Source organism: Diceros bicornis, unplaced genomic scaffold (assembly GCF_020826845.1).
Source record: "Diceros bicornis minor isolate mBicDic1 unplaced genomic scaffold, mDicBic1.mat.cur scaffold_55_ctg1, whole genome shotgun sequence".
Classification (NCBI taxonomy): Eukaryota; Metazoa; Chordata; class Mammalia; order Perissodactyla; family Rhinocerotidae; genus Diceros; species Diceros bicornis.
In genome coordinates this window covers 4,905,352-4,930,713 of record NW_026691429.1, presented here as the reverse complement: position 1 = coordinate 4,930,713, position 25,362 = coordinate 4,905,352, and the positions used below count along the sequence as shown (strand labels likewise).

Sequence of the window (25,362 nt, the reverse complement as noted above, 5' to 3'; positions counted from 1 at the left end):
TAGTAGAAGACTTCAGTACACCTCTATCACTAGATAAGTTTGAGAAAATAATCTGAATGTAATACTATATTCAAAAACAAAATTAGCTTGAGTTTATGAGAAAGTAGTGTCCTAAGGATAGAGCAGTCAGCCGGGTCAAATGATGCTGCGTGCTGAAGTAAAAAAAAGAGTAAAGAATGACCACTGGATTGGGCCTCGTAGAAGCTGCTGATGTTCTTGACGAGAACAGATTGAGTGACATACGTGGACAGACCTGATTGAAGTGGGTTGAAAAGAATGGGAATTGAGGAAGAGGAATATTTGAATACTAACAACACTTCCAAATATTTGCCTTGAAGATTAGCAGAGAAATGGCAAAAGAGTTGTTGAGAGAGACTTTGGGTTTAGGAGAGACAGACTTTAAATGGAATGTACTGGAACATGTAGTAACTAAGTACTGGAGTCCCAGCACAGGACATAGGTCTAAGGAAGAGGTTAGGTGTAAATATATGTGAATTTAGACTTCATTTCATGGGAAACTGATATGAATTGGATAATGGATATCCATTTCCTGAACTGTGCATGAGACCAGTTCTTCAGACATTGGTCAGATAGACCTAAGGGTGAGGTTGGTGATATAGGCTGTAAATTACCATTGAGGCTTACCCAAGGCATGGTCAATGACCTCATCCTTGGGTATCACAGGAATCATGCTGGGCTGTTTTTGCCGATTGCAATACCAGCCCTTTCTGATGTTGTGTTTTGATGGTTGCAACACCACTCAGTCAATTGCAAGAAACAGAATGTTTGCCTGGGAAAGAAAAAATCCAATCTCAGAATGGGGTAGTTCCCAGAGCCTTGCTGACCCCCATCCCTGATGAAATCTCTGGCACCTTCAGTGGAAGATGTTGCCCAAACGTATTTTTCACCTTTGTCTTTCCCAGGGCACAGCGTGCCAGGTGCAGAGCCCCAGGGCAGGGAGGACCCCAGAGCTCCTTACTGAGAGCAGTGAGCAGTTAGGCCTGGACTGGGGGAGTGACAGAAAGAGGACACCGGAAGCAACTCTGACCCACAGTGACATTGAGGGAAGATCTGAGCCAGTATATATTGCTCTTGAAAATGCCCTAGTTCTGATTAATAACAAATCTTCTTTCCATGGTCTTGAATGGCAGAGCACTTTTAGACACGTGTACCATGCACAGGAGTAAAATTTCCCTGCAGAAGGCTACACTGCAGGTCTGTTTCCATCTCTGCTCCCTCAGTCACCACTGACTAGAGGCCTTGCCTCAAACTGTTAAGTCAGCTGAGATGTTCTTTCTGCTTCTTCTGCCCCTCCTTGGGAAATTTCCACATTCCATGTGCCTGATGAGTTATTCGAGCGGCTTTGATTACATAAGGCCCAGTGTCTACAAGGAAGGGAACTTGGTGGTCAGTGGGTTTTCCCCCTTCTATACATTGACCCAGGATTCAGAAATGCAATGGAAATTTCTTTGTGACTTGTCCAAGCAAAGATGTCACATTTTGCGTGTAAGTTCCTGTGTGTGTGTGAATCCCTCTGACAGTTATGAAAGTTGAATATAAAAGCTGTGTTGAGATTCTCCCGTAAACTATGAATCATCAGCTCCTTTCTTTTCCTTCAATAATTATTTGTGGCTTCCTTTCTTTTTCCCTTCTGGAATATTTTCCTTCCAAACAGAAGACAGAAATAAGCATCTTTTATTTTCCCCTGCCTTGGAATAATCTCCATTAGTGATTATTTTCTGAAAGCCTAAAGGATGCCAATTGTAGGGAAAAAACACCAAGATCCTACTGCAGTGATCCACAAGCCACCCTGCTCCTGACCCATATTGTGGGAGGGGAGGGAATCTTTGGGCAAACCATACCTTGGCTAGAAGTTAGTACTAAGAGAAAGTCTCATCATAATGTATAGATTATTCAAAAACGAACTACTTATTGAGATGATATTTATTTTTCTTCAAAATGCATTTACTCAGTATCCTTTATGGTCTAAAATAATTTGGTGTATTCTCTGAAAAAGATGTGTTTTTTTTCCAGTTTTATTGAGATATTATTGATGCTCATCACTGTATAAATTTAAGGTGTACTGCATAATGGTTTGACTTATATATTTGGTAAAATGATTACCACAATAAATTTAGTTAGCATCTATCATCTCATATAAATATAATAAAACAGAAAAAGCGAAAAAAGAAAAGAATATTTTTTTCCTCTTGATGAGAACTCAGGATTTAGTATCTTAACATTCGTATGTATCATACAGCGGTGTTAACTATAGTCGTGTTGTACATTTGATCCCTAGTACTGGATCAAAGATCAAGTGTTTAACATATATATACATATATATATATATAATGGAATTTTCTAGATCTTTTTATTAATTGCTAGCCTAATGATACTGTGGTCAGAGAATGCATTGTGTATAATTTCAATGTTCAAAGGCTTACTTGATGGCCCAGTGTCTGGTCAAATGTATGTATATTCTGTGGGGTTCATAATATACCAGCCTTATTTACATTTATATGTAAATATCTGTTAAGCTTAAGTCTTCCATAACTTTGCATATTTTTTTTGTCTTTAATTTGACCATTTCTAAGAGGATATGTTAAATCTCCAAATCTGGTTGTTCATATATGTACTTATGCACATGGGTCTATAAATAATAGCTTTTTTTCACTTTGGGGGGATATATATAATGACTGTTAGTACTCAATCTTCTCTTCCTTTCACCACATATGGTCACCACATATGTCACATATGACATATGGTCACCACCTTTGATATTTCACATGATTTTTGCTTTCAACTCGGATTTTATCAGATATTAACAAGGATACCCATGCTTTCTTTTGGTTCATATTTAAATGGAATATCATTTCTACCTATTTTAACCTCTTCTGTGTTTTGCTTCAAGTATTGGAAAGCATGTAGTTGGGTCCTGTGGTAGGTGGAATGTGCCCCCAAAGGTGACCAATTCCTAATCCTTCGAATCTGTGAATATGTTACCTCACATAGAAAGGAGACTTTGCAAGTGTGAAGAAGTCAAGGATCTTGAGATGAGGAGATAATCCTGAATTATCTGGATGTGTCCAATATAATCACAAGGGTCCTTACAAGTGAAAGAATAAGTCAAGAGTCAGAGTCAGAGAAGGAGTTATGACAATGGAAACAGAGATTGAAGTGATATGAGGATGTTACCTAGGAATGTGAGCAGCCTCTAGAAGCTAGAAAATGCAAGGAAATGGACTCTTCTCTAGAGCCTCCAGAAGGAATGCATTCCTGCTGACACCTGTATTTTAGCCAGTGAGACTCATTTTAGATTTCTCTCCTCCCAAAGTATAAGATAATAAATTTTGTGTTATTTTAGGCCTCTAAATCTGTGGTAGTTTCTCAGAGTAGCAATAGGAAATGAATACAAGTCTTATTTGTAATCCAATCTGAGTGTTTCTGTGTGACTCAGAATTACAGCATCCCCACATTTTGGTTTTGTTTTTTTTTTTTTTTTTTTGTGAGGAGATCAGCCCTGAGCTAACATCCGCCAATCCTCCTCTTTCTTTGCTGAGGAAGACGGCCCTGGGCTAACATCGGTGCCCATCTTCCTCCACTCCACATGGGACGCCGCCACAGCATGGCTTACCAAGCAGTGCGTCGGTGCGCGCCCGGGATCCGAACCAGCGAACCCCGGGCCGCCGCAGCGGAGCGCGCGCACTTAACCGCTTGCGCCACCGGGCCGGCCCCAACATTTTGGTTTTTAAAGCTGTATTCACCAATGAAAATAATATTTTAATGTTAGAGCACCAAAAGCCTATGTTCTGCTGTGCAATCTTCTGGAATTGCATGTTGTACCTTGTCAATTAAATTGTTTGAAAATTAACGTTAGACTGAACTTAGATGTGTAAGAGAGGAATCAACCCAAAGATAAGCTGTAAAGCCCACTGCTTATGATGGTTTTCTAATCTGTAAAGAAATAGATGAAAAGCTGCAAGTTTACACTGCTCCTCGGACTCTGAATTGTTTTTACTCTTTTAGAAAAACATAGAGTCATAAATTGCTTCTTCCTCTTTATTTTCTCCCTAAGACTATCTCCTTATTTATTATGGTACAATTTCCCTGCTTCTGGTAGTATGTGTTTCCTAAGTCTGTGAGGCAGGCAGTTTTAGAAAGGTATATTGCAGAAGTTTTGATGATACCATTCTGTACTCGACTTGCCCTTCCTTCAAGTTTTTCTTATGCACTTCCCTGTCCTACCTAGTTTCTTTAATGGATTATAAACTTTTGCTTCATCTCACTATACCTGCACATGCCCATGACCAACCTCATGTTGGTGCCACTGTATGAAATCGTGTTTGACTTGTAAACAAATATGCAAATGGGTTCTTTCCCCTTAAGCATCCTTTGTGCCTCTTCTTTCCACTAATTCATTTTAGGATATTGATCTATCTCTTTTGAGTCCAGAGTTGTAGGGCTTGATCTTCCAAGGCTTTGGGAACATCTTGTGCGTGTGCTCCAGGTTCCAAAGTCATGAAGAGACAGCCATTGCTCTGGAATGAACAAGTTGCTTAAGTCAAAATGCCACCCTTTACTCTTTTTTTTCCCCACATGAGTTATGCCTGAAGTGCATGACTTGATCTTTATTTTTAATACTATGGCTTGGTACAGGTTGAACTTCAAAAACTATCATTATGTCCTGGTCTTTGTTTTTGCCATCGAGGAGATCAACAGGAGCCCCCAGCTGCTCCCCACCCTGTCTCTGGGTTTCCATGTCTACAATTCCTTCCACAGTGATGTCAGCACCTTGGTGAGCACCCTGAGGTGGTTATCGGGATGGGGTCAGATGATCCCTAATTACACCTGCCAGGCACAGAACAAGAATGTGGCTGTCACTGCAGGAACCACACCAGCATTCTCTGCCCACATTGGGACACTGTTGGAGCTCTACAAAATACCACAGATATGAGCGTGGTGGAGGGATGGATCTGGAGGGACTGAAGTTTTCCTCCTTGGTGAAATTCTGTGGCCACTCATGTGGAAAAGAAGAAAGTGGTTTTGCATGTCTCCCTAAGGAAAAAACCTACCACAGATAGTTCTTGAAATGGTGGATTCATTATTTTGGTGTGTGAATCTGAGAGAGGGATGAAGTAGCCTGAGGCTAGCATCACTGTCTAAAGCAGACCACAGGAGCTTCTGGAAGTGTGGTTGCCCAAATTCTCTCAAAGGAGTGGAAACTAGATATTCTGAAATAATCATACCCTAGTTATTTATCAAATAGTTAATAAAACTTTATATGTAAACATGTACTTAAAACCACTTTACACTCTTCAAATGCTTTACAAATAGTCACAAATTTAATCCTAATATAAGACAATGAATAGGTAACGTTATTATGGGACTTTTTAGAGATATAGAAACTAAGATGGATAGAGGTTATTTAACCTTCTCAAGTGCGTTAAACTAGTCACATTAGAGTCAGGATTTGAACCCAGGCAGTCTGGCTTCAACGCCAAGCTTCCCCTCAATCACTTCTACCATCAGATAATATTGCTTCATACTCACAGTGTTAGCACCAAGAATGTAAGTTTAGCTAACTGATCATATGAATTTTGTTGAAATTCTGTTTATTTTTCTTCCAGAGAACTCAATATGGAACACTTTTTCTCTTTTGATTCAGACAACCTATGGAGATTTTGATCCTGTACTGAAAGGTAAGGACTAGTTTTCCTCTCTCTATCAGATAGCTCACAAGGACACATCTCTAGTCTTCAGAATGGTCTCATTGTTGACACATTTTGGCTGGACCTGGGTAGGAATCTTAGTATCAGTTGATAAAAAAGGTGAGCAGTTCCTCTGGGAACTTAGAAGAGAGATGACTATGAACGGTGCCTGCCTGTGACTAAGATACCTGTGAGCAAGAGGACGTACACTTCAAAAGATTGGACATGCATAGCCAGAAGCACAGACTCATCAGCCAACGTGTTTATCATTTATGGTGACACAAGTAGATTAATAAATGTGAGCATTGCAGGAAACCATTATTTAACCACTCAGAAGGTGTGGATCACTACACCACAGTGGGATGCTTCTTTTATTCCATGTCACCACTTTTTCGATACCTACCATGGGAGTCTTTCCTTTGCACACCAGAACTTTGACATATCTGGATTTAAACACTCTCTATGGACAGTTAGCCCCTCTAAATACCAAGAAGACTTTTTCTTTACCAAATGATGCCTTGAACATTTCAACTGCTCATTTGCAGGAACTGAATGTGGAAATTTTTGGAGTGTCCATTCAATGCCTCCCTGGAGTCTCTGCCAAAGGAAACATTAGACACGACTCTGTCTGGATCCAGCTACTACATCTATGATGCTGTGGATGTGGTGGCCTGAGCCCTCCATGAAATACTTTTTATAAAAGCAGAACAGGGGTCCATAATGGATGCAGGCCAGCTCATGTTTCTCCCTTAGCAGGTAAAATTCTCCCTTAAATAGGATTCTCATTATTGTTCTTTTAGGATCCGAGAGTTATTTTATTTGGGTATCGAATTGTGATTGTCACATTGTCACAGATCAGCAGTGACTTGTGCATAATGAATTACTGTTCTTTCTTACAGGTTGCAAGTAAACCTCTAATGATTGTAGGGTCTAATTAGCAACAGTGTCAACTCTTTTAACTAGAAATAATTGATTAAAAACTTTCACTGTGAGAGGTAAGTGTTCAAGAGAAAACAATGACAATTCATCCCAGGGAATTAAAAAATTCAGGGATTTCCAAAATCTAGTTCTGGCCCTATCCCTTGATATCTTAAATGCTTCTGGGGAAAGGACAATTTATTTGAACTTCCTGCATTTTTCTAGAAAGGCTACTGATAGCTAAATAAATATTTCCCCATTGAAATTTAAAATGACTTTTGGAAGCAAGGAGTTTGATCCCCTTTTTACAGATCAGAACCCCAATACTATGAAATATATTTTAATTCCCCAAGTCCTTATCAATTCTACTTAGATGAATTTGTACATGAACCTAGACTTATATAAATCCAAAACCTATGAATAATGTGTCATGAAACTCTTGCTTTCAGGTATGAGGAAGTGAATGTCATGTCAGATCTAAATACACACATTTGTTGTGAATATATATTTGTTCATGTATATATACAACCATATATATAGTTATGTATTATACAAATATCAGTTGTACATTTATATAGAAATTATATCAATTAATGCGTGAAGATTCTGTACTAGGAGCTTTCATCTCTTCTCTCTCATTTAATAAAATATTTTGTTCAAAGGTAGGAAGAAGCAGGCTGTCTTTCTTTGTCTCTTCTTGAGCTCAAGGAAACTCCCTAGCACCCCTAAAGCAAACCTCATTGCTCAAGGTGCAGCTCAGGTTTAGCCCCACAGCACTCCCTGGACGTGGAATCTTCAGGAATGGTTTAAACCTCACCATGTGCTCTCTGAGGGCAGACAAGAATGCCTGCTTCCTTAAGCGTGCAGAATAGTAAACACTCCCCAAATTGAACTTATTCAGAGGATGACTAATATAGAGGGGAAAAAATCTAATTGCTGGGCAACTCAGTATCCCCACCAGTTCGAATCTGGGTTTTCTGCCTTCAATTTCCATGCTCATTTCATTTCCCAATTATGTCTCCCTTTTAGCTCCACCCATTCCTAAGAAACACCCAATTTAAAAAAAGCACTGGAGCTCACGTGTCACTGGATGAGAAAAGAAACTCTGTGTCACAGCATATAATTCTGAACTATATGATTTTCCTAAAGGTCTTGGACTTCAGGTGAAAGTAAGGGAGTTTGTTCCCCAGGAACCACGTGGTCAAGGTTTCATCATACATGAGGAGCTGATAGACTGGGCCATGCGATTCAAAAAGGGTGCAGACAAGTCAATCTTGGATTAATCATCTACATCACAAGATAGAGAGCATATATGAAAATAATGGTGAAATCATTTAACTCATAACAAAATTCTCATTTGTTGATATAATTTTTCTTACTGTCCAAGAGATATTGAAAGGACACTTGTAATTAAAGAGATATTCCGGAATTTTGAAATGCTTTATACATTACAGCAGGACAGTGAGGCTACCAATTTAATAGGATGAGCTGATAAAAAATTGATTGAATTCCCATTTAAGCTGAAAAAGTGTCAATCTCACGTGCTTGCAAATTTATTGCTCTGCATGCATTGTACCCTGAAGATATAACAGATGCTGACGACCTAGACTTTTGATGATTTAAAGATACAATTCAAATTGTCTTTTGCCATACGCTTTTCTTCCAGAAAACAAATTTTATTCTCTTTAACGAAAATCAAAAGAATTGACATTGAGGGTTTTTTTTAATATTTCAATATTTTATTAATTTTCCTTATATTTCCATCTCTTCATCCCAACTTTATACATTCTTGTAGAAAAATTCACCATCAGAAAAAAAGATTCTTTTGGCTCCCAAGGAACTGCATTCTTCCTCTTCTTCAGATTTCCCTTTAGAACTCAGTCTTGTAAGCCATCCCTCAAGATGCTATATTATATCATTCAAGCCTGTCCCTGTGTCTTTGGTGTATAATCTACCTGACATTAAATACATTACTAAATAAATTCAATAATTACAATTTGTACTAATCAAACAATTCTCATATAAATGCATTGTATGAATTAAAATATTATTTTTTATTAAGGTAAAATCTGCTTATAGTTCAAAAAAGTAATCCTGGAATACCATATTCAGAATCACATTTGTTATTGCCAGATGCCCCATTCCATAAAACAAACAAGTGTCCTAGTCATTGAGATGGAAAATTTTTTAAATCAGTACGTATTTTCGTGTTGGGAACTCTTTTCTGCAGATTGACCTTGATTTTATTTTGCTTTCCCTGGGTGCATCAATCATGTCAAATCTTATAGGTGATCTCTAAGATAAGTTTTGAGATAATTTAAACAATATTATCAATTATTCAATATTATTAAATAAAAAAATATTATCCAATTATATAGTATTGTTCAGTATCATCAATAATTCTCTTCTTTCAAACTCCCCACTCTGGGTGTAGGACGTTCTGTCAGCCAGGATTCAGGAACATCCCTCAGGAAGAGAGAGCTACCTGCTGCTTTGTCTGTGTATTGTGCCCAGAGAGAGAAATATGTAATCAGACAGGTATGAACTGGCAAAATTACACAATCACTTTCTCTCACCTCTTCTTTGTCTCCAAATAAAATGTAAAGGATCTGAGAGTAACCAATAGCATCACATTTCTTCATTATTTTCTATTATTTCATTCACTCATTCAATACATTCATTTAGGAAATCAATACATCGTTTCCATGTTGGGAGTTACCTTGATCTGGCTTCCTTATACTCACATTGTTAGGTTCTGCTGAAGCAGCTCTTCTCAAGGGAATACAACCCTTAAACCACATGATGTGTTAGGCAAACACTTAGAGGTTCCGTAGCACCGTATACTCATCTTGATCACAGAATAACACACATGGAATTATGATGGAAGTAAGTGTGGGTGTCTTTAGCACATGCCTCCTATTCATATCTTTACACCCAAGGTGACGAGCACTATGCCTTACACATAGTAGGTGTGCAAAAACCAGAACTAAAGATTCAGTAAATGAATGGACATATTATATTATTATTACTCTAGTAGAAGACATAAACAATGAACTGAGCATGCAAACTTGATAAGATAAAGGCTCTGCTTTCCAAGAAATCATAGTGAGGTACATGTGAAAAAGAATAGCAGGGCGATTTGAAAAGTGCCAAAATAAAGGTAGTTAGAGGTTAGCAGAGTCAACAAGAGTAGATAGTGTTACTTGGATAAATCAGATAATTCTTCATGGAAAGCTTATGTTTGAGTTGAGCTTTTAAAAATATGGGGGGATTTTTCAGTTAAAGATGAAGAGGGCCTCTTGGCAATAGATGTTTGAGCAACAAAAGTTATGCAAGATTAATAAGTTCTGGAGACCTACCATCCAACATGGGCCGATAGTTCACAATACTGTACTGTAGACTTAAAAATTTACTAGGAGGGTAGATTTATGTTAAGTATTCCTACCTCAAAAGAAAAAAAGTATTTTAAAAAAGGAAGTTAAATAAAAAAATTAAAGAGGACAGGAGGAAACATTTGGGGGTGATGAATAGGTTAAGGACTTGAGTAGTGATGGTTTCACGGGTGTATATTATCTCTGAACACATTAAGTTGTATACATTAAATATGTACAGCTTTTTGTATGTCAGTCATACCTCAATAAAGTTTTTTTTAAATGTTTTCATGTGGCATATTCAGACATTCAGAATATGACTAATATGACTGGAATGAGATGATAAAAGACTGATCATGGATGATGATGGAATAGGTAAATAATGAAAAAAAATCCCATCATATTTAAAGTACAATATTCCAGTCTTACCAAACAAAACAGCAAACAATTCATATATACTTATTACCAAAGTTGTCTCTACATTGCTAAATGTTCTGTCCAGTAAGATAATTCATGAAATAACATATTACAGAAATAATAATGGGCTGGAGGAGAGAGCATGTTTACAAATTATGTTTGTTGTTAGAATGCATCTGGCTATAAATTAAAAAGAAAAAAATCTAAAAGTGTCTTTTAAAAAATATTTATTATATCCCATAAAAAAGACCAGAGTAATTTACTACGATGATTCTTTGTGCCAGAAAAAATAAAAGCACAATTGTTGCATTATAAAGATGGAGAAGGAAATAGGTTTCATTCCATTTGTTATTTACTTGATGAATGATGTCATAGATATCACTTTTTACAAAAAAATAGTGAAAGAATTAAAAAAAAGGCCATGATAGAATGACTCCAGGTTTAGGGAAAGGAATGAAGAAAAGCTATTCAACATCCAGCTACCTGTACAGTCTAAGGGTGCACGGAAAGCATCGCCTCCAGCCCCGCCCCTGGAGCTGATTTCCTCCCACTGTGAAGTCGGCCTGACTTATTCCAGCCCCACCCCCGCCTCTTCCCGCCCCTGGAACTGGTCTCCGCGGACAACCTCCTGGCCTGGTTCCGCCCGCAGCCTGGTCCCGGCTCATTGCCCCGCCCGCACCCTTGTCCCCCCCACCCCCGGGCCTGGTGTCACTCACACCCTTGTGCCCGCCCACAGCCCGCCCCTAGAACTGGTTCCCGCCCCTAGATTTCGTCCCTGTCCCTGGTGCTGACCCAGCCCGCGGCCCAGCTTCGCACTCACTCTAGACACGGGAGACCTCCCCCGAGGCTGGGGTGCGCGGCCCCGCCCCGCCCGCCGCCTCAACCCGGAGCCCCCAAACGTCCGTCCTCCCAGAACGCCCGCCCGAGACCGGAAGCGGAAGCGCGGGCGGCGCCGTGGATGGAGCGGGAGGTCTGCGCGGTGTGTCCAGTCTTCTCGGCGCGGACCGCATTCCCGTGGACCTTCGGCCGAAGGGGCGACGCGCGGTAAGCGGCGGGCGGTCCCGGCTCCGGTCGCGGTCCAGGGAGGGGCCTGGGCCGCGGGCAGCCCCGTCACGGCCCGGCGTCCCTCCGTCCCCCCGGAGCCCCGTTTCCCCCGGGCTGTTCGCTCAGGGCGCCCGAGGCTGCTGTTCCTCCCGGCTCCGGGCGCCGCCGGCCCCTCCTCAGAGTCGCCGTCACCGTCACCGTGTGATTTTGTCCCCAGGGCGCTTATCCGCGTCTGGAGGCGGTGTTTGGGTTGTTACTAATGGGGCGCTCCTGGCATCTAGAGGGGGAGGCAGGGATGCTGCTCAGCGTCCTCCAGGGCCCAGGACGGCCCGACAGAGAATCATCCGGCCCCAGATGTCAATGGTGCGGAGGTTGGGAAACCTGCTCCAGGGCCTGAAAATCTCCTGAGCCCTGAATGAAGTGTGGGAATTGTTTACCAGTCAGCGAGCCACTTACAGGGGCCATAAATGACAAGCTTGTTTAAAGGGTCCGGAGTCACCAAAAAGTCTCTGTCCAGCCAAGTGAGTTGAGCGACTCAAGTGCACACAGCACGGAGCTGCTTCTCCCATCTTGGGGAGCAGGTGACTGGATAGGAATCGGGAAAATCCAGTCTCAGCCAACAGTTACAGTTAAATCAGTAAATACGAAAAAGAAAAGTAAGTGTGGTGGGCTTTCCTTCCATCACCTGTATTACTCCCTGTAAAAGGCCTCAAAAGCAGTCTTTGTTTTTTTTTTCCGTTAGAAAAGAAAAGTGTCTGTGGGGCTCAAGTTTGAGTTGAAACCAGGCTCAGGGTCCACCTGTCCTCGCTGATCCGTGGATTTCTGTGTGACCAGGTGAGTACCCTGTGGACCTCGTACCAACAGGTTCCAGCAGCCTCCGCTGTGCAGAAGACCTGCCAGTGGGCTTTCCTGGGCTCAGGTTGTCAGCACAAGGACTCACTGAGAGTGAGGGTATCATGAGGAAAATTATTTATGTTTGATGGATTATATTCAAGGGAAAGATGGTAAGGTTTGTGAGGCTCTGTGTGTGTAAATAATTCAGAAAATACAGTTATTTGCAAAGAAGAACACATTAAACAAATATATGTAAATAAGTGTAAATATGTGTAACAGTAAAGAAATATAGACTTACCTGCATTCCGAATTCTCAAAAGTCAGGATTTCATATATAAATATAAATATATAAATGTTTTACGTGTATATGTAGTATTACAAGACATCTCATTAAATATTAGCAGGGATGCTCAGCAACATTCCTCAGGCCTATTCAATTTGACTTCTAAAGACCTGTAAATGCTCCACAAAGATTCAAAATCTTACAGACACCTGGAGAAAAATATGATTTGAACTTCTTTATGTTAGTAACAGAAATGTAAAGTTAAATTGACTAGCAGCTGGATTTATTTTCAGCATATTGTTGTTGTTTATGAGATTTCAAATCATTTGGAGGAATATTAAGCAACACCTTTTAGATAGAAGGGTAGGGCACTAGTCTCCAAAAAGATTGTCCTCTCCACCTCACATTCTAAAGGGAATTAACTTTGCTTCTTGAATCCTTTCTGAAATAACAGTCTGGTGATTCACGTTGAAGACAATCTTGTTAAGTAATTTTATATATAATTGTTGGCCTCTCCTAATTGTGTGTGTATGTCTGTGTGCCTTTTTCATTCTAGCATTCCTGGGACGTTCTTGAGGGAATGTGTGCTTGTCATGCAGTAGATATTCTTTGAGTGCACAATTTATGGTGACCCACCATCCTCATTTATTCAGAACAGAGGGGTTTTCCAGGACACAGGACATTTAGCGTTCAGACCAGGATGGTTCCTCATCTGATGAGCCAGGCCCTGGGCCAGATGCGTGGGGACCTGGAGAACCAAACAGACCTTGTCCCACCTCCATGGGATTTATATTCTGTTAGGGAATTTGGATTGTAGACAGTTCATGATGAGAGTGATTTGGGAGTTTGGCACAAGGGGACTAAACCTGAGGGGGCAGGGAAGCGCTCTTGAGAAGGACTGATATTTAGCTTGAGAGCTGGAGTTGGGACTGGATTTAGGTGGTTGGAGGGTTAGACTGGAGTGAGGGTGTGGGAGTGTGTTCAAGAGAGCGTTTCAGGCAGAGGGACCCGCAGGAGGACACCCCTGAAGCAGAGAGCCTGGTGTGTCCATGACCTGAAAGAGGGATGGCTGAGCCGAGTCAACACAGGGGGAGGGGTGTGAGCCAGACCAGCGAGGGGAACAGGCTGGACCAGGTCAGGCGTGACTTTGGACTCTGTTCTAAGACCAGTGGGAAGACACTGGAGAGGTGCGAGCAGATGGGTGATGTGATTGGCATTTGGTCTAAGCACGTGGGTTAAAATGGACTTGAGGCTTAAGAATGAAGACTTAAGAGGCAGATAGGAGGTGTTGGGAAGAAGGTTACGAATAAGGTGATTGTTCCCTAGGCCTGGGTGATGGCTGTGGAGTAGGAAAGAAGTAGAAAGAGAAGACCTTGGAGTGTAGAACTGCGAGAAGGTAACGGTACTTTCTTGCTTGGATCTGTCAGATGGCACAGGGCACTGACTGTGCTCCTCGCTGCTGTCCGTGCAGACCTGCAGGCGCCCCCTCACCCAGGTCTGTGTGTTCACCCCACTTAGCCACTCACAGGCCTCCCTCCACATCTTAAAGGAAGTCAGGCCTTACTTGTGAGGGGGTTGTCTCAGACGGGAGACACCGAGGAGAGCCCCTCCAGGCATCAGGGCAGCCCCTTCAGCCTCTCCCTCAGCCTCCTCCCCCTCCACTCTCTCGCTTTCCACCCTCAGAAGGACCCCTGCTCAATATTCCACGTCCCCATGTTCTACCTCCCTTAGGCTTGAGAAGGTTGGGCAGCCAGTGGGGTGGACATTGTCTGTACCTTCCACTCTGACCCCCGCAGGTCCCGGGCTGAACAGAGAGCGACTCTACTGGGAGCTGAGCCATGAGAGCCAGGGCGTCCCCCACCTGGGCTCCTTCATCCTGGATGGGGACAGCCTCTATGTCAGTGTTGAGGGGCTTGGCTACAGCCGTGCTTTCTGTCCCTATCATAGTTCTGTGTTGCCTCCATTGCTCTAAAGTGAGCTGTGATCCATCTCTGTCTCCTTCTGGTCGGGGTGCAGTCTTCTGGGGTGATGACTGGGGCCAGCCACCTTCCATCTCGTTTCATCCCCCCTGAACACCCCTCCCCTCTTCCCCTCTGCTTTTCCCTAAGCTTTTCCCACAAAGCTCCCTACATCCTCCCTCTCCCTTAATCCTTTATGTTCACCCCAGCTCTTGCTCAGCTCCTCTCACCTTCTCTCCACAGCTGACACCTATGGAGCTGTGGCCCTGACTACTACCAGTGAGTATTCCTGGCCCTCATCTCCTGGGTTCCATCCCCATTTGGGGTTGGGGAGCAGTGGTTCTCCTGCACCCACTGTCCTTGGTGAGAGAAGGACCTGGAAGGGCCCTAACTCATCCCTTCTCTCTCTCCCGTGTTCTGGTGGAGAGTTCCAGCCCAGGGTGAGAAAGCCTTAGTGACAGACGTGTTCTCCACCACATTTAAACCAATTAAAGTGGTTTTCACTTTAATTCTCCTAAAGCCTCGCGCTTGGTCCTCCTTTTCCAGGTATCCCGTATGTCTGTCCATTGTTCTGCCCGTCCATGTGTCTCTCCTCTGTGTTCAGTCTCTCTTGTTCACCTATCTCTCTCTCTTGGGCTCCTCTCATCCACAGGCTTGCTCATCCCTCTACTCACACAGTCACCCCTCCCCTCACTCTCATTTATGCTTCACCTGTGAATGGTGGTCCTGGGACAGCCACTGCTGGAGCCCGGGTGAGCCTGGGGGCTCCTCCCACTCTGTCCCTCCCTGATGACAGCCCTCGCCACAGCTCCCGAGCCAGCCACCACGTCCCTGCATACTTCATCATCACCTGTGCCACCAGAAGCCACCACAGGTGTCTGGGGGCCCCTTTTCCTTCCCAAGAGAAGCTCTCCAGCCCCACTCCTCCACCAGCCAGTTGTGATCCAGGAGCTGGGCAGCCACAGTGTGAGATTCTGGTTTTGAGGAAATGGTGCTGATCACAAAGATTATACCAATGATTCAGTCTGAGGCCAGCCCTCAGAGAGCCCCTAGCCTTGTGAAATTAACACACCAATATAACACTGTGTGGGAGGTTTCGGGGAGAGGCACCTGGCATAGTTTGCAGAGGAAGAGCTTGCTAGAGAAAGTTTCACCTGAACAGAGTCTTTAAGAATGAGCAGGAGAGACCCAGGCAGGTAGAGGATGAAGAGTTTTTCTGGCAGAGAGGATTCCATGAGCAAAGGCTTGCACCAGAAACAATATGCCATATGCGGAGAATTGACACGAATTTGGGTTGCGTGAAGCATAAAGTTTAACCCGCAGTAGATGGATAAAATGAGACTGAAAGGTCAGCAGGAGCCAGATTGAGTAGAGCCTTGAGTGCCAGGTCAAGAAGGTTGAACTAAACACTGAAGGCCATAGGGAGCCATGGGTGGTACTAGAGCAGTGGTGGCCCTAGTGAGGTATTAATTTCAGAAAGATTCTTCTAGTGGTCCATGTAGAACATCCTTTAGACAGAGCATCCAGTGCGCCTGCTGGGGTGTTGGTCCGGGTGAAGGAAGTTAAGTCCCCTGAGCTGGGACAGGGATGGAGAGGGAGTGTATGTGAGGACCAGTGTTCAAGGTGAATGGGTGTTACTGGGAGGGAGGAGGAGCTGAGCAGATATGCTGGTTCTGACTTGGGTGACCACACGGGTGGGTGGTGGTGCCCCTGGGAGAGAAGACGCCAGATGATAATAAGTGCAGGACTCTGGTGTGGTCTCAGGCCAGCTCTCAGTGATGGCCATCGCTCTCCCTCTCGTCTTGCAGCTTTGGGACACAACCTGAAGACCCTCACAGTCACCTTCCCCATCTCCACCCTCCAGTATTCATCAGACAGGAGCAACGGCTCAGCCACGTTCCACTCCACTGAGAGGGTCCTGCAGAGCCTGGTGAGACCCTGGTTCCAGCAGCTCCTGGTGGGTTAAATCCCACCCAGCCCCTCCCCCAATCCCTGTCCCTCCTGCTCATCCTCCTCCTCCTTCCTCCCCAGCTGGATCCTTGTTCAAGGAGAGCAGCCGGGGCCCCTTCTACACGTTTCAGACCGGTCTCCCTCAGGTAAGACCCTCCCCTGAGCATTTGCCCCTAATGACCACTTTTGTGACCACCCCTCTCTCAGTCTCCCCACTGTCCTCCCATTTCCTCCTTCCTGTTCTGGCCCCCACTCCGGAGGTTTCAGGACCTCTCTCTAGATTCCCCACGTACCTCTCTCCCCAGGCCTGAGAAGGATGGGGAAGCCACCGGTGTGGACGCTGTCTGCACCCACCGCCGTGACCCCGTGGGCCACCATGCCTCTCTGCTGGGAGCTGACAGTCTCCACGTGTCTGCTCTTCCTCTCGGTGGCTCCAGGCTCTGCACCCTGGAGTTTATGCATGCAGAGAGAACACCAGCTGCATTTCCCCAGCATCAGCTGGAACCTCAGCAACCCGGAGCCCACATCCTCGGAGTACACCGCCCTGCTGAGGGACACCCAGGACCAGGTGGGTTCTCCCCTGTCCCATCTCTCCTTGCCCTGAAGGCACCCTCATTCCTCCATCTGACTTACATCTGTTACATGGTTGTTTCAGTCCTTCACTTTCCCTGCGTGTCTGGGTTCTCTCAGTTTCCAGAGGTGATGTCCTAGCTGCCTTCCCCATTTCTCACATGGGTAAACTGAAACTCAGAAAAGGGAGTATTTTGCCTAAGGTCACACAATGAGTTAGGGGCAGAGCCAGGATTTGAAGTCAGGTCTCCCTTGCCCCAAGGTCTGTGATCTTTCACCGGCTCCAGTGGCCCCCTGCGTCTCCAGGAGACCTCCATCTCTCCCATTCTCCCTCGCGTTTGTTCTAGGTCACCAAGCTCTACAGAGGCAGCCAGCTGTGAGACATATTCCACTCCTGCCTGGTCACCGACTTGATGTAGGTTGAGGATATTGGAAGCATTGGCTGAGCTGGTGGCTGATGGCTCTGAGCTCCCGTGACACATCCTTGATCTGGAAGTCACTGACATGGTGCCCATTCTCCCCCACATCCCTGTCAGCTAATCCTACCATCTCCTTCCATAGGTTTTCGGGGGTTGAGAAAAGCATTAACATTTGGGGCCACCAACCTCCAGCATCCTCCTCCTCCTCCTCTTTTGGAGACTTTCAACAAATATCAGCAGTCTAACTGTGCTCTCCAATAGTGGAGCCACTAACCACATGGGGCAATTTAAATTTTTTATACACCTCTTGGGATACGATTCACATATTGTGTGTTGGGGGGGGGCTGTATTTTTTAGGTTTTTCTATATACAATATCTTCACCTCTGCAAAACAAATAGTTTTACCATTTCCCTTCCAATCTGGGTTTCTTTTATTCCTTTTTCTTGCCTAATTGCCCTCATTAGAAACTCTAGTACCTGTGATTAACATATCAGATGAGGGAAGACATCATGGTCTTGTCCCTGGTCTTAGGGGGAAATTTTCAGTCTTTCCGCATTGCATATGGTGTTAGCTGTGGGTTTTTCATTGACGCTATTTATAGGTTGAGAAAGTTTTTTTCTATTCCTAATTTGTTGAGTGTTTTCTTTTTTAGACATGAAGGGTGTTGTATTTTGTGAAATTCTTTTCTATGTATATGGTCGAGATTACGTGGTATTGGCCGTTATTCTATTAATATGGTGTATTACATAATCAAGTTTTCAGATATTAAGCCACCGCTCCAACTAGAGGTGAGAGATTCAGACGTTCTCAAGTCTGTCCTGGGCATGCCACATCCCTGAGCCCTTGTGGCCTTCTAGATGCCCGCAAATACCCTGGAGATTTTCAAAGCCCCCTGTGGACATCTCATTCCCCCAATTTTTCTTCTAAGTTGTTGGCTCACCTCTTGCCTGCCTCTCCTGGTGTCACTCCCTCAGGCAACTACAATAGAAAACAATTAGCCCTGATTGTTTTTAGCAAGTGCCCTGGGGACAGACTTTCCTCCCTGGGCAAGCTCTGAGTCTAGTAACAACAAGCCCTGAACATGGGGCGTTTTCGGGGAGCTGCCAGGCAGGTCAGCTAGTTGCAGTTGGGTGGGGAGAGGTCTTTTCAGAGCTCCACACCCATTATGGCTGCTGTGCTGCGGGTTGTCTCAGCCACCATGGTTCTGAGACTGACGGTTTTCAAAGTTATGGAGGATATTGTGAGAGCAGGATGGGAATAGTGCAAGTTATAGTGCCACGAAGTTTGCTCCCTTTATCAAGATTCCACCGTGTGTCTTCACTAAACCCTCCTCAGAGTCTTACAAGCCTTTGATTAATTTCTAGACTTCTGAAAAGTTGATTTCGACCATTTTTACCAGTGTTCTCATTGTTTTTATGCATTTGCAGAAGTCCTTACTCCAAAGTTTCAAAAATGTTCTCCCTGTGGTTATTTATTTATAAATTAATTACTTGAAATGAAATTACATGGGAAATTCAGTTCCTCACTCACACACACTAGCCACATTTTAAGTGCTCAATAACAACATGGGGCTAATAATGAGTGTATTTGGTAGTGCAGGCAAATGTTTACATTATTGCAGAAAGTTCTCTTGAACAGGACCCAGAAGCAGGGAATCTAGATTCAGGGTAGAATTCCAGACACCCTTGTTCATCCCTTGTGTCCTTCCAGGTCTGTCCCCCACAGTAACCACACTGGAGTGGACTCCCTGTGTACCTTGTCGCCTTGGCACAGAGACTGGACAGAGTTGCCATCTATGAGGAATTCCTGCAGCTGAGCCAGAATGGTACCCAGCTGCAGAACTTGACCCTGGACAGGAAGAGTGTCCTTGGGGATGGTAAGGCTCCCTGGTCATTGGGAAAGGAAGTGAGGCCTTTCTGGGGACTCTGGATGCCTGGGGCTGAGAGAGCATTGAACCTTCTCAGGCTGGCAGGAGGTGGCATAGTCCCCCAGTCTTTACCCACCGTTGAGAGAGAGAAAAGGACACCAGTGTAATATAGGAGGCCCTCACTTTCTCCTAGACAGCTCTGTGACCTCATAGTAGTCACCTCCCTTCTCTGGACTTTTGTTTCCTCATCTCTGCACTGAAAACCACTGGGCCAGATGGTCAGTGAGGGCCTCCAGCTGTGTGTGAAACAGACTTACAGGTTTGGGGGTCATGTGGTTACTGATCCACAGGCTATAGTTTGCCAAGTCCCGCTCTAGATGAGCACCAATGTGCTAGAACTTTCTGCAGTGGTGGAATGTTCTATATCTGTGCTGTCCAGTGCATAGCCACATATTGCTGTTGAGTGCTCGAAGGACGGTATTGGGACTGGTCTTTATTGTTACTGAGTTTTAATATTACTGAGGTACCAGAATTTTTATTTTATTTAACTAAAATTAATTTTAATTCAAAAAGAGACTTGTTGCTGCTCCATATCAGACAGCACACCTCTAAGAGGTTGTCTGGCTAGAGGTACAAGAAGGGGGACATGCATCCTCCCCCCAAGCCCACTGGGTGCTGTGTGTCCTACCCTCCTGGAGTTTATGTTGTAGCTGGCAATAACAAGAATAGAGAATTGAAAATTATCAATTAATTGATGTGAAAAAACTCATACTTGCAGGCGGAAATCAGAGAAGTCTTCCCGCAGGATATTACATTGTAGGTTAATCCTAGAAAATGAATATTAAGCAAATAGATAAAGGAGAAGGGGATGAATGTGTTTCTAGGCAGGGAAGAACACTTTTGAGTGGGAATTTACAAATTTAGAGAGATCCCATAGGCTTGCCAACTGTGATGACCCATTCTCCCCCCGGCCATCATAAGAAAGTCCAGCTCAAATTCAATCCTCTGTGCCCAGAGTTATGAATTTGGTTTAATTTACTAAACTTTTGTTCTGTGATAATGGTCTTGGATTTTGTAGGAATGTGTGGTCACGTTTTAGAGATGGAAACTAAAATGGGGTGAAACATGATGATGTCTACTTGACTTTAATATTTCATTGAAAACATGGGATGAATCAAGGTTGGCAAGTGTTAATAATTTATACATTGATAAAATATTGTTTTAATTGGATGGAATATACATGGTTAAATCTAGATGATGAATGTTTATGAGACTGTTCCCTTTATTTTTCTGTGTCTAAAAAGTTCTGTTAAAAAGAGTGAACCACACTCACATGCATTCTCCATTTGATTCACTTCCAGAATATTCTCCCAACAGAGATGACACCTTGACTGAGAAGCCTGGTAAACCTGCAGGAAGCCCCAGCCCACGGTAGGGGGCGAGTATCTTGATGCTGTGCCTCATTGAAGAGAACCATGCGCACAGGGTCTTGGATGATGAGGAAAGTTGGCCAACCCTTGTCAAGGACAGTTGAGGCACAGTGGGGTCAGCAGGAGCCCTGGGGCGATGACAGGAGGTGGCTCACCCCACCATTTGTCTCCCCAGACCTCCCCTTCTGGGCCCTCATCCTCATCTGCCTCCCGGGAATCCTGGTGCTCATCACAGGCCTGATCTGCTGTCTCCTGGTAAGCCATGACGTGCTGCTTGTCTTCTTACTATTGGGTTATAAGAGCTCTTTATATATTATAAATACACGTCCTTTTCTAGGGATATGTTTTGCAGATGTTTTCTCCCAGTCTGTGCGTGGCTCGCCTTCTCCTTCACAACATGAGTCATTGGGGAAATGAAAGTGACAGTCATCATGAGATTCCACCACACTTGAGGATGGCTAAAAGTAAAAAGACTGACTATAGCAAGTGTTGTTGAAGATTTCAAGTCACTGAAACTCTCATCGAGTGCTGGTGAAAAATAGCTTGGATGCGTCTTTAATAATTACATAAGTCTACCCAGCCATTCCTGCCCTAGGAATCTATCCAAGGGAAATAAACCCGTAGGTCTATACACAGACTTGTACACACATGTAGATAACAACCTATTTATAGTATACAAAAACAGAAAACAACCCAAATGTCCATCTACTGGTGAACGGATACACAAAGTGTGGTATTTCCCCACAGTGGAATACTATATAACCATAAAAACGGATGAATTATTATTTTTTTCTTTTTTAATTATTTTATTGAAATTATAAAGGGTTTTAACATTGTGTAATTTCAGGTGTTCATTATTATTTGTGAATTTCTGTATAGACTGCATGGTGCTCACCAACAGTAGTCTAACTTTTATCCATCACCATGCATATGTGCCCCTTTAACTCTTTCACTCAACCCCCAGCCACCATCCCCTCTGGTAACCACTAATCTGTTCTCTTTATCCCTGTGTATGTTTATCTTCTACATATGAGTGAAATAATGCATATTTGTCTTTGTCTGGCTTATTTCATTTAACATCTTACCCTCCATGTCCATCCAGGTTGTTGCAAACAGGACGATCTTGTCTTTTGTTTCTGGCTGAGTTGTATTCCATTGTATATAATACATACCACATCTTCTTTATCCATTCATCTGTAGCAGGGCACTTGGGTTGCTTCCATGTCTTGGCTATTGTGAATAATGCCTCAGTGAACACAGGGGTGCATAAATCTCTTTGAATTGTTGATTTCAATTTCTTTTGGTGAATACCCAGTAGTGGGATAGCTCAAAAGTATGGTATTTCTATTTTTAATTTTTTGAGAAATCTCCATACTGTTTTCCCTGGTGGCTGCACCAGTTTGCATTCCCACCAGCAGTGTGTGAGGGTGCCCTTTTCTCCTTATCCTCTCCAACGTTTGTTATTTTTTGTCTTGGGAATTATAGCCATTCTGATAGGTGTAAGGTGATCTCTCATTATAGTTTTGATTTGAATATCCCTAATAATTAGTGATGTTATACATCTTTTCATGTGTCTGTTGGCCTTCTCTATATCTTCTTTGGAAAAATGTCTGTTCATATCCTCTGCCCATTTTTAGATTGGATTGTCTGTTTGTTTCTTGTTGGGTTGTATGAGTTGTTTATATATTTTGGAAATCAATCCCTTGTCAGATATGTGATTTGCAAATATTTTCTCCCAGTTGGTGGGTTTTCTTTTCATTTTTTTTTTTTGTGAGGAAGATCAGCCCTGTGCTAACATCCGTGCTAATCCTCCTCTTTTTTTTCTGAGGAAGACCGGCTCTGAGCTAACATCTATTGCCAATCCTCCTCCTTTTTTTTTCCCCCAAAGTCCTAGTTGATGGTTGTATGTCATAATTGCAGATCCTTCTAGTTGCTGTATGTGGGACGCAGCCTCAGCATGGCCGGACAAGGGGTGCGTCTGTGCGCGTCCAGGATCCGAACCTGGGCCGCCAGTAGCGGAGTGCACGCAATTAACCACTAAGCCATAGGGCTGGCCCTGTCTTTTCATTTTGTTCATTGTTTCTTTTGCCTTGCAGAAGCCTTTTAGTCTCATGTAGTCCCATTTGTATATTTTTTATTTTCTTTCCCTTGCCTGAGTAGACATGGTATTGGGAAGGGTGCTGCTAAGACCGATGTCAAAGACTGTACTGCGTATATTTTCTTCTAGGAGTTTTATGGTTTCAAGTGTTAGATTCAAGTCTTTTATCCATTTCGAGTTAATTTTTGTGTATGGTGGAAGATAATGATCTACTTTCATTCTTTTGCATGTGGCTGTCCAGTTTTCCCAATAGCATTTATTGAAGAGACTTTCCTTTCTCCATTGTATGATCTTGGCTCCTTTGTCAGAGATTAACTGACCACAGATGTGTGGTTTTCTTTCTGGGCTTTCAGTTCTGTTCCATTGATCTATGAGTCTGCTTTTGTGCCAGTACTATGCCATTTTGATTACTGTAGCTATGTAATATATTTTCAAGTTAGGATTGTGATGCCTCCAGCTTTGTTCTTTCTTCTCAGAATTGCTTTGGTTGTTCGAGTCTTTTGTTATTCCATGTATATTTTAGGATTCTGTGTTCCATTTCTATGAAGAAGGTCATTGAGATTCTGATTGGGATTGCATTGAATCTGTAGATTACTTTAGGTAATATGGACATTTTAACTGTGTTTATTCTTCCAATCCATGTGCATGGAATATCTTCCAATTACTTCAAGTCATCATTGATTTCTTTCAATCATGTCTTATAGTTTTCATTGTATAGGTCTTTAACCTCTTTGGTTAAATTTATCCCTAGACACTTTTTTCTTTTTGTTGCAATTGTAAATGGGATTGTATTCTTGAGTTCTCTATCTGTTAGTTCATTATTAAAGTATAGAATTGCAACTGATTTGGTAAGTTGATTTTGTATGCTGCAACTTTGCTGTAGTTGTTGATTATTTCTAATAGTTTTCTGATGGATTCTTTAGGGTTTTCTGTAATTACAATCATGTCATCTGCAAACAGCAAGAGTTTCATTTCTTCCTTTCCAATTTGGATTCCTTTTATTTCTTTTTCCGGCCTAATTGCTCTGGCCAAAACCTCCAGTACTATGTTGAATGGGAGTGGCGATAATGGGCACCTTTGTCTTCTTCCTGTTCTCAGAGGAATGGCTTTAAGTTTTTCACCATTAAGTATGATGTTGGCTGTGGGTTTGTGATATATGGCCTTTATTGTGTTGAGGTACTTTCCTTCTATACCCATTTTATTGAGAGTTATTATCATAAATGTATGTTGGATCTTGTCAAATCCTTTCTCTGCATCTGTGGAGAGGATCATGTGACTTTTATTCCTCATTTTGTTAATGTGGTGTATCACATTGATTGATTTGCGGATGTTGAACCATCCCTGCATCCTTGGTATAATTTCCACTTGATCATGGTATATGATCCTTTTAATACATTGCTGTGTTCGATTTGCTGATATTTAGTTGAGGATTTTTGCATCTGTGTTCATCAGTGATATTGGCCTGTAATATTCCTTCTTTGTGCTATCCTTATCTGCTTTTGCTGTCAGGGTGATGTTGGCCTCATAGAATGAATTAGGAAGTGTTCCATCTTCTTCAACTGTTTGGAATAGTTTGAGAAGCATGGGTATTAAATCTTGTTTGAATATTTGGTACAATTCTCCAGAGAAGCCATCTGGTCCTGGACTTTTGTTTTTTGGGAGGTTTTTGATGAGCATTTTGATCTCTTTACTTGTGATTGGTCTGTTCATTTACTCTATTTCTTCTTGATTCAGTTTTGGGAGGTTGTAGGAATCTAAGAATTTATCTATTTCTTTTAGGTTATCCTGTTTGGTGGCATGTAAGTTGTTCAGTGTATTCTCTAACTGTCTTTGGATTTCTGTGGTATCTGTTGTAATTTCTCCTCTTTCATTTCTAATTTTATGTCTTTGAGCCTTTTCTCTTTTTTTCTTAGTGAGTCTGGCTAAGGGTCTGTCAATTTTGTTTCAATCTTCTCAAAGAACCAGCTCTTTGTTTCATTGATCCTTTCTACTGTTTTTTTAGTCTTTATTTCATTTATTTCTGCTCTAATTTTTATTATTTCCCTCATTCTGCTGACTTTGGACTTCATTTGTTCTTCATTTTCTGGTTCTATTAGGTGTAGTTTAAGGTTACTTATTTGGTATTTTTCTTGTTTGTTGAGGTGCGCTTGTATTGCTATGAATTTCCTTCTTAGAACTGCTTTTGCTGCATCCTGTAAGAGTTCTTTTGTTGTCTTTTCATTTTCATTTGTCTTCAGGTATTTTTTGATTTCTCCTTTGATTTGTTCATTGATCCAATGGTTCTTCAGTCACGTGTTCTTTAGTCTCCACGTATTTGTGACTTCCCCATCTTTTTTCTTGTAGTTGATTTCTAGTGTCATAGCATTGTGGTCAGAAAAGAGGCTTGATATGATTTCAATCTTAAATTTATTCAGGCTTGCCTTGTTTCACAACATATGGTCTATCTTTGAGAATGTTCCATGTGCACTTAAGAAGAACATGTATTCTGCTGTTT

General features: G+C 42.7%; 1 long non-coding RNA gene across 8 annotated transcripts; it reads left to right on the top strand.

Moving 5' to 3' along the window:
- Positions 1-5,442: 5,442 nt before the first annotated feature.
- LOC131403095 (uncharacterized) lies at positions 5,443-16,852 on the top strand. 8 transcript variants are annotated; one of them, XR_009219214.1, is made up of 11 exons: positions 5,443-5,699; positions 6,254-6,464; positions 6,608-6,703; positions 7,289-7,375; positions 7,656-7,795; positions 9,061-9,164; positions 12,201-12,292; positions 14,777-14,812; positions 15,186-15,407; positions 16,342-16,490; positions 16,789-16,852. It is a non-coding gene; the product is annotated as an uncharacterized LOC131403095 (long non-coding RNA). The 8 variants fall into 8 exon arrangements; XR_009219216.1 differs by lacking the exon at positions 7,289-7,375 and having other exon boundaries at positions 5,444-5,699; positions 7,656-7,789; XR_009219215.1 differs by lacking the exon at positions 7,289-7,375 and having other exon boundaries at positions 5,444-5,699; positions 15,269-15,407.
- The last annotated feature ends 8,510 nt before the right edge of the window (positions 16,853-25,362 follow it).